Here is a 17,864-nt window from a genome sequence, read left to right as displayed (position 1 = left end):
CACCAAGAAGCTGAAGGAAATTTGGTATTTGGAGGCACCAGGAGGATTACGGGCAGATTTATCAAGCATCTCTTCTCCTTTAAACTTGTTTTTGCTGGGACAAGCCCCTCGCCACATCCCCCTTTTATGGGCAGAACAAGCCTACCACCACCTCATGAATATATAAATACCAACTCTGGATCACCATACTTGGAGAAAAGGGAATATTCCAAGAAATGGTCACATCAGACGCAATATATGTAAGTCCATTTTTTGCCCATTCATTCTGCATATTATGGGACTGAATACTCTACATGATTAGTGCCCTATCAGTTTAAAGTAACTCTTCATGCCTTACTAGACATCTGTCAGTCTCTGCTCAACTGCTCTGGGGCAGCTGGATATCCCTAGTTTTGGTTGGAGTTATTTGGAATTCAGTCCTTTCCCTTTTAGACCCCTGACCTGTTTTGGCTTATTTCTTTTGTAATACATATTTGCCTGATTACAGGTTTAAGACTGAGATTCCTACCATCTGAAATCCTAGCGAACTGTCTTTTGCTTGCTTCATTTTGTATTTGTAGGTAATTCTATTTTTCCACTGTAATAAATGCTTTAAGCTTGACATGCATAGGTACAGAAAGTTGACTGCTTAACTGTTTGACTGAAATGGAATTAACCTCACAGATCAGAAGAAATTGGATGATGTGCACTGAAATAAATGTATGGACTGTCCCACTGATCTGTAGTGAAGGATTAAAAAAATTGCTAATCTGTATATAGTTAAAACACATATCTCTATATATAGGATTTTACTCAGCTGTCCTCATGATTTTATACAGATTTTAGGTCAGAAGAAGCAAAGGCCATTTACAAGACAGTTTTGCTATAGACCTTCAGATCAGACTAGTCAGCAACAATGGAAACAAGCATTTTTAATGCTAAAAGCTATCTGGCAATTGACTACAGTAATATGATAAGAAGAAGAGAGGAGAAGTGGATCGAGAATCAGAAGGTAGCATACACCATATAAGCATCTCTTACTGAGGGACAAAATACCTTAAATAATTTTCTCTATACCCTGTTCTCAGACATACCAAAGCTTCATTTCTTTTCAGCTGTTCTATGGAATGTGAAGACCATTTTGCATTTAGCTATTTTAGCTATTTAACTTTGACTGACTGCTGAATGGGACTGTTACTTTTAAAAATGTGTTTATGGATGGGATGATCAGCAAGTGACTAACAAAATAAAAGACGATTTAACAAGTTTTTTACTTCCAACTGCTAACATTCTGGATGAATTACAAAAGAAATGTAGTATAAACCAAATAAAAGATTTTTTATGGGAAAAGAAGGAAAAGCAGTAAAAATCCATGACACCTTTGAAAAGATAAAAAAAATTAAATGCAATTTGTAGCTAAACTTCATTTTTTAACTCCATTTTGATCATCTTACAAATATTAGGCTGAAGACTATTTAGCATATGAAAAGGACTTGACTTACTTTACACTGGCAATCAAAGTAATATTGAACTGATTCTAAGAGTGGGAAAATGCTGTAAGAAGAGAGGGTACAACACTATTCTTGGCTAAATTCTTGACTAGGCTTGTAAGGGCCTCCATGCCAATAGCCTAGTAACTTCCTATGGATCCTATGATCCTATACTACTAAGAAACACAGTTGTACGCATACTGTCATTCTGATAACAGAGCAATGTGCTGACATACTCAAAATGTGCAAGTCAACACAAGAAATGAATACATATCACAGAAAGAGAACAAAACAGTATTCTAAAAAAAATAGGATTATATCAGTCATAAATGCCAGTCAACAGTTTCTAGTTTATTTGTATTTTTTTCCTAGTTTAATCTTAATATTAGGTCCATTTTGCTCAGTATGCCTTTTTATAAATGGCTGATTGTGGTCCACTTTTTATGTTGTATAGTTTATTATGTTTCATATTTTTGATAAAATATCTAATTTGCAGTATGTGCAGATTTGTTTTCATCATTCTTAACTGGGGCTGAGATAGGGAGTTACAGTAATTATTTTGATTGGATGAGGCACTGATGATATACAGGACAGTGATACATGTTTTTTATGAAGTATAAGAGAGTTTAGTTTTATCATGTAAAACACGGAAATTAAATATCAGGGTTTTGTATCTTTAGAAATAAATCCCCAGCCCTATACGCCCCTCAGCAGCAGCTTTCATGTCACTATTAACTTTCCATACCTCCATAGATATAGCCACACAACAAATTTCAGACACCAAGTGAGTGCTTTCCACCCCGATGTAACTAGTGTGCATACTTCAAGGAATCAGAAGGAACATAGTCATAGGTGTAGCCAGGCATACTCAGTGCAGCTGTCTTAGCACATATGCTTTATTTCTGAGTACCACTGCTTAATCATGTGTCACTATACTGTTATCACAGCAGTCGACTCTGTACTTATCTGATTACATTTACCTTCTTTTTAGGCTATTTAGAAATTTGATAGTTAGGCTTTTGATGTTGAAGCCATCGTACGAGCTTGATGAGGGAGCAACAGCTGGATAAAATATGTATTTAAACAGCAAGAGACAACATTTGGAGACTGTGGGTACAAAACCACAATTTCTGTCTACATGCCTGAATGAAAAGCTAAAAATAACAGTGTGGTTTTATGTGCTCCTATGTTGTTATCACTAATAACTCCTCTAATTTAACCTTTGTGATGACACACTCTCTACTGATCCTCCATTTCAGTCTGAGCGGAATTATATGCCACTTTCCAGAGTTTAATTTCAAATAATCTGCTGTGTTACCCCTCAAACCCAGAAATACTGTTTTTCTTATTTCTGTGTATACTATACAAAAATAAAGAGAAAACCTGCTGTGTGTACCTCTACTGTCACTAAACTGCCTGTCATGGGGTAAGCATAGCCTGTGTACAAAAAAAGTTTTCTTTAATGAAGAAGAAGACCTTTCTAAGTTTGTTTTATAGTTAATATAACAATGAGAGGTTGGGTAGGCCTATTTATCAAAAAGACTGCATACTTTAAAATATTATGTATGTCAGAAGAATATTTTGATGGTAGCAGCTTAGATCCCACCACAGTGCTCCAGTATGTGATGATCAGCAGTTTGAATCCCACTACAGTGAATTAACATGCCACAGACACTCTGTGTCTGCACAGCACTAATGACAACAAAAAGAAGGTAGTGCCATTGGTGACATGGGAAGCAGTAGTGTCACTGGTGACATGGGAAGCAGTAGTGTCATTGGTGACATGGGAAGCGGTAGTGTCATTGGTGACATGGGAAGCAGCACTAGCACTATGGCACTTCTCATAATTCAGTCTGAGACAGTAATACTAAATCACCACTGTACTGACAAATATGTCACTAGTTCTCTAAAATGCTTCCCATTTGACAGCTTATCAGCTTGACATTTTTTTTCACATTTTACTTTTCTAAATGGCAAAGGAACAGTGAGTCTTAGCATATTCATATGTACTGATATATGTGGGATTTGGAGGTCTGGTAAATCCTTATAAGCCACATTTCTGTATGCAGTGCTGCTCATTAGTTACTGAACTTAGCCCTGATTTATCAAAATTCAAAAAAAAATTAAACTGCCATTTTCATTGCCATATCTATTTCTGTGACTTTGCCACTTATAGAGAAGTTTATTGTGCCAGCATGCAACAATTGAGCTATAAAATTACAAAGCATCTCGGTGGTTCCTCACACATGCCATCTGTGATACCCACTTGAGATGTTCATATGATGTCCAGCAAAAGTTTGTACCAATATCTGACCTGCCTCAGTGCCATGTGTTATTATTTATGCTGTCATTGGCATAGCACCATGCTTGTGGACTTTCCAAAATAAAATAAAAAAATGCCAGAGGCAATGTCACACAAAGGTTTACTATATAATTAGTGCTTTCGTCCTGATGCAGTGTCATGACTTCATCAGATGATAAAACAACCAAATCAAACATTTTTTTGGTAAAACCACTTACAATCATATGCCCAGTTTAAACCAATAAATTTAACATTATCAGACACCCAAGATGGCTGCACATTGAGTAGCAGATTAATTCTAGTTCTCTCAGTGTGAAAACAGAAACTTAGCAGAGAAACCCAGTGGATTTATATTTCTGGGTAAATTTCAGTAACTGGCTAGTATATGCACTGCTTGGATGCCAGGAAAAAAAGAAATACAGAGGACCTGAAAGAAAATAAGCTACAAAAGGTGAGGAAAAACACCAATTGGGAAAAGTACTGCAACTTATATGAGACTGATCAAGAAAAGATGTTTAAAAAATAATAGAATTACAAGACAGAGCACATAGGGAAAGCCTGAGATTTTCTGCTGTAGCAGAGAAGCTGGAAGGAACAGACTGTCTTAATTTTATGAAAGCACAAATAAGCAACTGGACTGGTGTTCCAAACATTAATGTTTGGAAAAATACATAGGAGAGGGGAAGGGGAGGGAGAAAACAAACTGTAAGTAAAACAAACTTTTTTCTTAATAGTACTATTTTTGTAGTGCATGATTGTCGTTGTATCCTATAAAGTAAAGTTTTCTCAGTTATTTTTAAGTGTAATAGGGATACTAATGTCAACAGTGCTCTAGTTTTTTTTTCTCTTTTTCCCTTGTTCTCTCTTTTTCCTTGTTCAGTTTTAAGAAATGTAGGCACTGCAATGTAAAAAAAAAAAGAGAGAACAAAAGTCTGGTTAAAAGAGCATGACAAAAGAGAAATTAGAGTGACTTTGTTCATTCTTGCATAGGGGAATGACTGGATTAAGGCACTTAATTTAATCTAGTAACAAGTTTTAAGAGAAAGCAAGTAAATGAAAAAGAATATTGAATATTATAAGTTTTTTTATAGCAAATAAATGTATTCTTAGTAGCATTTCTGCATATGGTCTTCATATCTCCAGCAGGCAATCTGATAAAGAGAAATGGCTAGGAGATAATATTCTCTGAAATAATTCAATTGGTTACTCAGCTGGGAGAATTATAAAGATAAGACAAAACTAGACAGCACTTAGTTGAAGCACAGGCTGCATCATGTGTCTTAGCCTGGATAACTTTTCTTTTAGGTTAACACAAGACTTTGAATGTGGCTGTCAGTTTGGAACATTTGTTCCTATTAGGAGGGTAAAATTTCAATATTTGAAGATGGACATAGTTTTGTGTGTTATTATTAATTTAGCAGGTTTTAGGGGGTATTGGGGTATCTTTGGTATTTTTTGAGGGCTTTCAATAAAACAAAAGGTTTTGTAAGCTGTGACATAGGTTGAAATGGATATGACAAAAACAACTGTAGAAAAGATCAACCTGCCAAACAGTGCATGCATGTAACACAAAAGCTAGAACTAGACATTTAACAAAAAAGCTGTTATATATAAAAGGTGGGAGTAATAACTTTTTAATACAATGATGCGTTCTGTAATGTCTTTAAATATTGATGGTCTCACAGATAAATACAAAAAAGAAAAAGTAGTAAACTATATTAAAAAATAATTCCAACAAGGTTCACATAATGTTGATGACTCCTCCTTCTAAAATGAAGTGAAAAACTGCTCAAGTCAACAACACAAGATAATGGGATACAAAAAAGTCCAAAACCAGTGTGGAGATCAAAAGTTTTAATCACAACTAGATAAAAAAATCCCATAATAATAGTAACGTTATGATGAGTACTTGTGACTTATCTTTGTGCAAAAGGTTAAGTGCTTTCATCACTGAATATTGGACTTTTTCAGAACCGTATCAATCCTCACCAGCTACAATTATATATAGCAGACAAGATAATCATGTGACCCACTACCAGCTCATTAACATTTAACCCACAATTAACATTTAAAACTGTGTAAGCAATTACATGACACAGATAACCATTCCCATAGAACTGTAAAAATAATGACAAATTGTGAAAATATATCACAAAGGCAATAGCAGTAACCTATGTACCCACACACAAATTGGTTCAGCAATATCCATATTTACGTACACATGATAAAATTAAGTATTTAGAAGTATGGATTAAAAATGACTCCAGTGTGGCAGGTGAGGATATGTGGGAAGAGACTAAACAAAAGACAATACAAAAACTGAGAAATTAGAAGCTCTGTTATATGGATATGGATAGTAATATACAAGCAGCTAAAATATTTGTAGTCCCTTTAATCTTATACATAGGTCAGGCATATTTTATCAACCTGAGGAGAAGTTGTGGATAGCAAATAATAAAACTGAAGGATTTTATCTGGTAGGGGAAGATGGCAAGAGTCATTGGGATAAGTTGATTCTTCCAATAAAACAGGCCGGATTGGGATTACCAGATTTGAAGGGGTATTTCAGAGCTACACAGTTAGGGCTACTATATATATCACAAGCAGAAACCTATAATTCAAAGTGGAAAGTGATGATGATGAAATGGGGAGGGGGGGGCTCAAGAAACAAGGAGAGACTGGGATATTGGATGCAGACCTTGAAGGAGAATAACAATAATCATACAGAATATTATATTCATAAAGTAGCAGAAAGTATTCTAAGAACAAAACCAACACGGGAATGGAGAAAGGAGATTCTGCCAATAGGGATGACTGCAATTAGGGATACAGACAATAGGCAAGAGGAGGCTGGAATTTATTGAAGAAAACTGGCAAAGGAACTAAGATATTGGGAGCAAATAACTAGAGAAGAAAAGGTAATAGAATGTGAAGATGCTAATGATTTATTTGAACTGCAGGTTAGAGATTGCCTTCCCTATCAAGTATTGATATCAGAATATAGGCAAAGAGAAAGAAATAGGGGGTCCCACATGAAAGACCAGCACTGGTAGAGTTTTTAATAGAATTTAGAACAGAAGCTGCCATTAAAAAAGAAATACTTAGTAGAGCATATAAAATATTGCATGATAACTGTAATAATCAATCAAAGGAGGTTAGAAAAGATTGGGAATAGAGTTTGGATAAGCAATTCACAAAAAGAAACAATGGGAGGATATCTGTTTATCCCCCAAATAGGCAAAACAATCTAGAAGACTTAGGATTTTTGCTTGGAATTGTTTACAGTGATATTTTTATACCCCAAGTAGACTCTAGAGAGTTTTTCCTCAGGTAGACAGCAAATGTTGGATGTGTGATAGGGAAGAAAGAGGTAATTGGGAACATATTTTCTGGGAGTGTAATGAGTTGGCAGACTTTAAAGATTCCCTGCAGAGAACTCTATCAGAGATACTAGGTAAGCAAATTGGTACAACTAGAGAAATCACTTTCCTGAGCTATGATACCAAATTGGAATTGCCTAGACATAGTAAGGCCTTGCTGAGTCTAATTATGGTGGCTGCCAAAAACCAATAATTAGAAAATGGAAATCAAAGTCTAAACCAACTGTACTAGAAGTAGTGAATATAGTAACAGAGATAAAACAACTGGAATTTGGAATTTTAGAAAAAGGTAGGAGCAAATTACATATGAAAAAATGGGAATTGTGGGAACAATATATACAGGGGAGGAATGAGGTTTAAAAGAAGACAGGATTTGAGTGAGCTATGTAATGTCTGATTGACAATCATTGGGTAGATTATAAGTGATTTATAATGTTCGCAACTAAAATTATGTCACTATAGTTTGTGATAGAAAATATTTGCAACTAAGATTATGTCAATAGGGTTTGTTTTGATGTATATAAATGTATGATTACCTGTGTCATAAGTGATAATTTAATAAAGATGTTTCTTGTTTAAAAATAACTAAAATCAACATTATCATGAATTATACATAATAAAGTATTAGATAAGTTATATAAGTTCCTCAAACCTTCTTATTAATATAGTTAAGTAATAAAGTTTATTAAAAGTATAATAAAATACTGTTGAGATACATAAAATGTAGATAATAATATAAAAACGTGACTATATCAAGGACAAATAATACCCACAAAAATAATAATGTATATTTTAAATAGCCTTAGCTCTAAGGTGTAATAAATCTTTTAAACAATCCTGTCATTTAAATATTAGGGTTAGGTTGCCAGTATAATTCCCTGGATTAAACCTTTGCATACCAACACCTCCCATAGACATTGACACTCTTTCTAAAACATAAAATAATATAATGTATTCATATCATCCCTGTTCTTAATGACTTAATAAGGTTCATAAATCCTGGGCTTTAGATGTCTCTCAGTTTTTCCAGTGTAAAAACACACCATGCATAGTGCAATAAAAACTACTCTCTGGGTCTTAAAATTACTTTTTGTATTATTCCTAATGATCTTCAGGTAGGACTGAACCCCAGTGTTGCTACCATCATAGATCTATCTACAATGAGAACAGGATCCATATTTGGTCATACTGTATTTGTTACTGCTAACAGTGAAGCTCTTTACAATACTTTTTTGGTTACTACATCTTTTAAAGGCAAACGTAGGAGTCTTTTGAATCTCACCTATACTACTTGTAGATACCATTGTTTCCATTTTTTCATGAGAAGTGTTTTAGTCTGATTACTACAACTGTAAAAGACAGTACCATAGCTTGGTCAAATTTAGCAGTATCAGAGGAGTCAATAGTGTGTGTTTTAGTGTGGGATTCCCTTATAATGGGAATACATCTCTGTTCTTTGCTATCAAGAACCAAATCCCGTATTCCCCTTAGTAGTTGATCCAAATAATATCTCTCCAAAAACTTTTCAACCATCTGAGGTCAGTCTGGATAATCTAACAAACTGACCTTTAACTAAATTTCACTTCTGCCAGTCTGGATGAAAACTGGTGAAATGTAAGTAGGAGTTGGAGAAGATAGGTTTGTGATAAAAAAATAAATTCATAAGTAGATTCAATAGTATTCTTATAGACAGTGATAATTTATAAGGGCTGGATCCATGATATCAGTAAATTGTAAAACAAGAACAGTAGCATTAATGTACGCAATGAACACCTTCAACAAATGATCTCCTTTCCAAACAATTCATATGTCATCCAAAAACCTGAAATACAGCATCATATTTTTTCCAAAACAGGGGTTTTATGATACACTGTTCTTCCCAAAACCAAAAAATGATATTAGCGAAACCAGGAATTGAAGCAGATCCCATAGCTATTCCCTTTATCTGCTTAACGTACTCGTCAATGAATACAAAATTATTTAACAAAACCATGTCCAACAATTCAGCAATAATACTGATATATTGGTAAGAGAAGGCAGGGCTTCAAGAAACTACACATGACCCAGTGCATAAGGTATGATCAAAAATACATTTTTCACATCAATAGTAACAAATACAATTGATTCATTATATTCAGTACTTGCTATTTTCCTCAAGCAATGCCAACAGCCTTTTAAACTGTACAATTCTTTTGCAAAAAAAAAAATTATCCTACCATCAACCCATTTTGCTAATGGTTCAGTCTTAGACCAGCCAGTAAAGGTGATTGGTCTGAGCGATGGATCCAGTTAAATTTTATGGGCCTTCAGGACACCAAAAATAGCAGGAATTACTAGATGTTGCTTTTATCTGGTGTAAACCATTTTCTAAAACAAATGTCATTAAATCATGAGTCAATTTTATGGTATACAGTATTAATCTCATGCTTAGTTACTGATTCAAACAGCTCATCATCATTATGATACTGATAGAGCTTGCATGTGTAGTCAATGGTCTTCATAATAACCACACCTCCACCCTTATCAGGCTTTATAATTGTGATATGGGGATCTTGAGATACTGATTTTTAGTATCAAATGTTGTCTTATTTTAAGAACTAAGCCAATACAAGAATGGAGAAAGAAGATCTTGTCAATAGGGATGACTGCAAGTATGGATACAGAAAATAGACAAGAGGGGGCTGATATTTACCAGAGAAACCTGGCAAAGTAATCAAGATACTGGGAGCAAATAACTCAAACAGGAAAGATAATATAATGGGTTGAAGCCAAGAAGACAATTGGATTCCAGGCTATAAACTGTCTTCCTTACCAGGGCTTGATCTCAGAATACAGGCAAAGAGAAAGGGTAATGGAATTTTAAGTGAAAAAACTGCTCTGGTATAGTTTTTATTTGAGCAGCTTATAAAATAGGATAATTAGTAGGGCATATAAAATATTGCATGATAACTATAAGAATTAATCAGAGGAGGTTAGAAAAGGTTGGAAGGAGAACCTGGAAAAGCAACTTAAAGAAAACAATGGGAAGACATAAGTATGGTTCCCAAGTATGCAACCAAGTCCAGAAGGTTTAGGAAAATTGCTTTGAAGTGCTTGCATAGGTATTTGTATACCTCAAGTAGACTTCAAAGATTTTTTCCTTAGGTAGACTGCAAATTTTGGAGGTGTGATGGAGAAGAAGGAGGTAACTGGAAACATATGGCTTGGGTGTGTAATGAGTTGGTAGATGCTAAAAATTCCCTGCAGAGTACTGTATCAAAAATATTGGGTGAGCAAATGGCTGTAGGTAAGGAAATTATTCTTTTGAGCTGGGATAATGGTTAAGGTCTTTCCCTCATAAATACAAGGTACAGGGTTTGATTCTGATTTTGAGTTATTGGCTAGGCTTAAAATGTCTCTTCAAGGCAGTTAGCCTACTATTCAGCTATGAACCTACGGAAAAGGAAATCACAGTGTACACCAACTGTACTTGTGATATTGAATATTATAAAAGAGCTGGAAGAAGAATCTTTAAAAAGGGGAAGGAGCAAATTACATAGCAGAAAATGGAAAACACAGAATAATGTTCAGGAGGAGTAGAGGAGGAGGAGTTGGTTTAAGGAAAGGCAGAAATTCAGCAATTTTTTGTAATGTTGGACTGATATAGTAGCAAAGAAAATATGTTATGTATATTGTATGTTGTATTTAAATGGAAAATGTTAAAATAGTTTACTTTCTTTTCAGTTAATGTTTGTTTGCCTATGTCTTAAGTGATAATTTAATAAAGGTGTTTAAAAAATGTTCTTGTTTTGTAAGGTTATAAAACCAACATTTATGTTCCTGCTCTTTTAAGCTCCTTAAATTGTATTCATAAAGTTTCTTAACTAATAGTAATGGTGGTTACAGTGGTGGACTGTCTGTACTCTTTCTATGCAAAGTAGAATAGAAAGAATTAGTACTCTCTGTGAGTAGAGATAATTAATTTTCCTCACCTATAATTACATTTTGAGGATAGTATCTACTGAATCAAAACTTTATGTTGGAACAAAGGTAAAGTCTTTCTTAAAATTGATTGAGATATCACTGTAGTTATATATTTTAAATCCATAAACATCATATATATTATTAGCCAATTCATTATCAGTGTGGATTTTGGTTAATTTAATTTCCCCTTCCCCATCCCCCTTCCTCTGCATTCGGCGTTCTGCCAATATTGGTCCTTCATTTTTGCAGGCGTATCCTTGCTGTATTGAATATCCTGTAGTCTCCCTAGATTAATTTGCATTCCTACACTCTCAGGGATCATGTGGGGACAAAAGAGTAGGATAAGGTTGGTGACTGGGGTTGGGAGGATTCAAAAGAAAAAAATACAAATTATTTTGTGCAGTACTTCCAGAATGACCATCAACATCATGAACTACTCTACCATCAAAAAGTTTGCCACAGTCTTGCTGATAAGAGAGGGCAGTGGCATTTGTGAAATTATTTTTATTTTTATATTAAGTAGAGGTGTAAACATCTTTCTTCTTGCAAGCTTCTTTGTCTCTTAACAGTTTCTTACTTTTCCTTTACTTTATAATCTCACATTTTTTTATCTACCTTACCCGAAAAATATCATTAAATTGTATCTCATACTGATCAAATAATAAGTGTGTGTGTGTGTGTGTGTGTGTGTGTGTGTGTGTGTGTGTGCGCTACATCACCACATCACAACAGTAGCCACTAAAACTACATCAACAGACACAAGTAACATCATGTGTAACCAGTGCTGATTCTGGCTGGGAAAAAAAGAACAACGAGATGCCAGCAAAAAGAAATAATACCACATTTCATGGAAGTAATGTCATTTCTATTTAGCCAAACTCCATAATAAAACCACCCCCTACACCCTCTGCAACTTCTCCCAATGAACTCCCTCAATCTAGACATCCCAAACCAAACAGCTCTGTACTGACCATTCCTTCTCAATTGTTGCACCTAGACTAGGTCAACCCCCCCGAATCACCACCTAAAAGAAGTATCCTCTTTCCCTACTTTCAGAGCACAGCTCAATAAACACCTCCATCAAAAATCTAACTGCAAGCACTTTTCCACTTGACACATGACCTAACTACCTCATCATCTGCATCACTTCTGCTTCAACCCTCTCTTCTCACCGGCTGCTTCCCTGTCATATTTACTACTAAAATTAGTCCACATTTCTTGTTCTACTCTGATAATAATATTTACATATTGTTTCCATTATCTGTGGGATTTGTACTTTCTGTGATTACTCCATGTTTGTGAATTTGTTCTGTTTTATTTTTTTGTGAATTTCTTCACCCAGGCTGTGCCTGCAAATGGTCTATTGTGATCACTGTACTACCTTGGTATAGAAGCAAAATAAATAAATGTAGCAAATGCAAAACTATAATTTCAGAGTAAATCTGAAAGTCATTTTGCAAGTAAGGTAAAACACTCTAGGGTGAGATATTACAAAGAGAGTGAGTTTCTTAATTTTTTTGGTGAAGCTTTGCTTATTTCTTACGGTTCATAGGTGTTTACTACGCGAATGACTGCAAGGGCCTTTTTAAGCCTAGCCATGGATCCCAAATCTCTGACAAGTTTTGATACCCTTGATAAGGGTAAGCATGGGCCTGGAAGATGAACCATTTACAGGTTACCTGTGTCCATTAGAGACATAAGTACCAAACCAAGGATGAATTTCAGGTTTTCCATCGAATTGTCCAAGATGCACTTGAATTGGGTTAAGGAGGAACTATGCTTTATATGGATGGAGGGCTTGTTCCATAAAAGTGGTAGTCTCTGGGATACATACCTATCTCTTCAGCAGGTCCTATTTATATCACAGGCAAGGTTTAAGTCTTTACAATGGGTAATTCTGGTGCTGTTCATTTTGTGGATATGCAGGAGGTCCATTAGAGTGGGGTCTGACAATGCCCTGTAGGCCAGGCATAGATCTCCCCTCAAAAGCCTGTAGGAGACAGAATACAGTGATAGGGCCTTGATGTGGCCTGCATAGGGCATTTTACTTATTCCCTGTATTCTTTTAGTGAGAAACCTCTGTGGACATCCTAATTGTTGGATATGCCTGGTTAGGTATATACCAAAGGGAGCATTGTACTCAATCATACGTCTGATGAATGTTGAATACAGTGGAACAATGGCTTCCTTGGACGTAGATGCCATACCTTTGTTTATAAGTTGCACAACACAGAATGAGTTCCTCACCACTGTAGACACATGATGGTCAAAGGCTAGATTACTATATATGTGTGTCCTTAAGTCCCTGACTACTGGGTCAAGTCTAAGGAGTGTGTTGTCAATATGATAGTTACCAGGAATGGATAACTTCCCAATGGATACTATTATGCATTTCTTAGCATTTAGTTTTAGTCCATGGCTCTGAGTTGTTCGTCTGTGTTAGCCCCTCCTGGAGAACATTTGTGTCAGTGCGAGATTCAATGACAGGTCTACATTTGCAATCATCTGCAAATTTAGTCAGCCGGAGACCACTGACATTGGCCTTGACATCTGAGAAGTAAATTCCAAAAAGGAGCATTCCAAGGACTGATCCCTGAGGGACTCCACTTGTAATTGGCCTCTGTGTAGAGATGGACTCCCCAATTCTAACTTCTTGGGTCCTGTCTGTGAGACAGTTGGCTATCCACTGGGTGACATATGGGTTTGAAATTAACCTCTTAAGTTTGTTAACAATGCCCTAGTGGGTTATTGTGTCAAATGCCTTGGCCAGGTCAAGGTAGGCAGTGTGAACGATTTTGCCCTCATCCATTGCTTTGGTGACCTTTTCAAAGAAGTCCACCAGGTTGAGTAGGCATGATCTGCCCTTGATGAAACCAAACTGAGTTGGGTCCAGTGTCTGGAGGTTTACTGTATCGCTATTGATTGTCTCCATCATAATTCTTTCCATGGCTTTACATATAAGACTAGTGAGACTTATGGATCAGTAGTTTCCAAGATCTGTAGATGGCCCACCTTTGTGCAGAGGAATGACTGTTGCCTTTCTCCATTCATGAGGCACAAAACCTGTTTGGAGGCTACAGTTAAATAGTAATTTCAGGGGCTCTGATAGGTCATGTTTCATGCTATTTAGAAGTCATCCTGGGATATTGTCTGGGCCCATTGATGAAGTGTTCTTGTTCTTCGAGATAGCATTAAGGACCTGTTCTCTAGTGATAGTAGGGGGAGTTATATTTGATGATATTTCCTGAGGGAAGTTTGAGGGGGAGAGAGGGGTAAAGTTGGAGCTGAATTTATCAGCCAGGAGGTTTGCTTTGTCTTCTGGCTCAGTATAGGTGGCTCCATTTACAAGAGCAAAGGCTCACACAGTAGGCAAAAGGAGGCTGAGGGAATCATACCCTGGACCAGAAGAGACAGCTCATTAGCAAACACACATGAGCTGGTAACATATTATCCTATATATCATATATGTTACATACCCAGGTGCTATATGAAAATAAATTATTTCACAGCCCTGTGCATACTAAAGCTTTCCCTTCATGGTAGTTCATCAGATGTCCCAGTTCTATATCTTCAGTGTACATTTATAATTTATAGTCCACAATGGCTTAAAAGGCCTGTTCCACCTTAACGGTATTGCTTTCATGTGGCACAGTTGTCTATTTACTAGTCTACCTAGCTGATGACTTAACTATCACTGGAAATATGCCTTGCAAATGGTTACTGATAACCTCAAAGGAGGTCTTATGTTGGCCACTCATTCTAGAGAATTGGAATCTACGGTGACTTACACAGGCACATCGCTGCATCATAGTTATTTTCTTCACTCACTGTTTTTCTGATGGCTCAGTAGCAGGGGTGTAGCTAGGATTTTCAAATTTGTACTCACAGCTCTCAAACTGCTACCCCCCTATCCAGCCAAGCTACAGCCATTCTCGTAATTCACGGTTCGCTCGTTTAGTGTCAATGAAGAGGCATTCGCTGTAATGCCTCTTCAGTAAAATAATATAGATTCACTCAAACTCGGTTCCTTGAATTGAAAATGAACCTGAAAGTCAGTTCTTTGAAAAATGCAGCATGGCAGTTGGGGTAGAGGATTCATGCTTTTGTTTTCTGTAACTAAGGTACAGGTTTTGAGCTTGAGTAAATTACTAACTACCTGCCTCCTAACTAGGGTGTTTCATTCACACACACACACCCCTACCTACCTCTTAGTGCAAGAAATATGGACAAAGCCTAAAATAAACAGGGACAGATATTAAATAATGCTCTCACGAACTTAAAAAGTTGCTAGAATAACAGGATTTATGCTAGTATGAGAAAGTTGCTAGAATAACAGGATTTGTGCTAGTATGAATTTTTCTAAAAGACATGAAGTCTGAAACTCAAATGTCTGTCATTATTTAGCAACTTCAGCCTTCAATGATTTTCTAGAAAATCACAAAATTTATGAGGAACAGACAAAAATATGGGGCAAAAAATCTGAGCATTCTGCAAAATTTGGACAGTTGAGAGGTATGCTACCTACCTACCTCATTCTCACACACACACACACACACACACACACACACACACACACACACACACACACACACACACACATACACACACACACCTCTTAGAGCAACAAACTCATAAATAAAACTGAGGCAAAGGCCCAGAAATAAGGACATTTTTTAAAATATTTGCACATACCTCTCAACCTCTTAATGCAGGAAATCTGGACAAGGCCAAATATATTGGGGGAACATACAAACAGTACTAAAAATTTATCTTGTATAAACTTAAGACAGTTGACAGAATATCAGGTCTTGCTTTAGCATGCATTTTTCTGAAGATTATGACACCTGAAACTTAACGTCGGTCATTATTTAGTGACTTAATTCCTAAATGATTTGCCAGAAAAGCTTTATTTTGCATTTTACAGCATGAACACCAATAAATATCTGCTAAACAAAGCAATGCAGTCTCACAATGAAACTAGACTTAGCATTAAACCTTCTCTGCCCTTGAAACTCACATTCATTGAAACAGCATTGAAACCCACATTCAAAGAAAATACATTTTCCCAGTGGCAGATAAAGATTAACTTTGGGCTGTTTTCAAATTATAGGCCCCTTGCACATGAAACATACACGTGCTCTTTGATACACCTTCCTGATTGTATTAAATTATATTCCTTGTACAATACAGTATAGTTGTTAGAGAGCGTTTTAAATTTATTGTTTTGAACATTTTCCAGTAAACAATGAAACAAAATGCATGCACCAATAATGACAAAACAGCCCAATTCATAACATTTTCATCATAAAAGTCTACTCAAACTTCTACAGTCCACCAGTATCAGTAAATATGCGCAATCTCTGAACTAGTAAAAGCCATCTACATAATACCACATTAAAGAAATCTGTAACTAATGAAGAGGCTGCTGCTAGCAAACAACTTTATATTTCATGGTTTCATCTACAAATAAAGTGCCTGTTGCCCTTGAGGAATAAATTGCCTATGTTGCATTAAAAACAATGATACGCTAGTAATATTGCAATAGGGAATGGATGGCAAACTGATAACAGGTTCATAGTTACTACTAGATATCTTCGCCAAAACGGACTACAGCATCCACCCCCCTTTACAACACAGTACAGTATCAGCAATACATCTACCTACTGTGGGAGAAGAATCCACAGCCTTCTGCATCAAACGCAAATGCACTACCTGTTGTGCTATCAACAGTACAAGCAGACTCAGCATAAGCAGCACTAAACTTTAGTTCCCCTGCAGCTCTCAGCTCCTTGTAAAATGTCAACACTCAGCTGTATCTCTGAACTTTGCAGCACAAGAAATCTGGAAAAAGCCAACATTTATTGGAGGTGAACAAAAGCCCAAAAACCAGGAACACATTTTAAACATTGCTTGTATAATTCTGGAAAGTTGCTAGAATAAAATGCTGTGTTATCACCATGCATGTCTTGAACCCAGAACCATATGCACTACAGTCAGTGCAACATACCACTATGGTGAATCAGCAGTTTGAAAAACAGGAAGACAAACTTAATGGCTATCATTTAGATAGCTCTCAACCTCTTAGCACAAAAAATCTGGACAAACAAAGCCAATAATGAGGGAATACAAATTCAGTTCTCACTTCACACCTTAGCACAAAAAACCTGGACAAACAACAAAAACAATAATGGGGGAAATACAACTTCAGTTCTCACTTCTTCACCATAGCTCACAACTATTAGAAAAACAAATCTGAACAAAGTTCAGAAATGGTGGTGGTTAAGGACTTTAGGCTCTTCTTACCCTAAAGCAAAGGTACAGGGTTTGAGCCTGAACACCTATAGCCAGCAGATGTATTATGTGGGGGCATTTTCACACAGACACACACACACACACACACACACACACACACACACACACACACACACACACACACACACACACACACCTTACCTGGTAATCTGTTCATGATACTCCATTTGCGATTACCTTCCAACTACAACTTCACATTTCCCGCTCACAGCGATAATCCATTTGTGATTGTCTTCTTCCACTCGCTCACTACTGCACATTTCCCGCTCACAGCCAGCCGGACATGACGTGAGCTCACTTTCAACTGGCTGGTATTCTCCTTAAAGGAGCCAACACCCTTTAAAAAGGAAAAAGTGCATTTTTTTTTTAAATGCTACCCCCTCTTCTAAAGAAGTTGTACTGAAATCAGTACAGTGCGTATGCCTCCTGACGTCCCTG

The sequence above is a fragment of the Protopterus annectens genome, chromosome 2.part0, assembly GCF_019279795.1.
Source record: "Protopterus annectens isolate FY-2018-M chromosome 2.part0, PAN1.0, whole genome shotgun sequence".
Lineage (NCBI taxonomy): Eukaryota > Metazoa > Chordata > Ceratodontiformes > Protopteridae > Protopterus > Protopterus annectens.
This window is presented reverse-complemented; position numbering follows the sequence as displayed.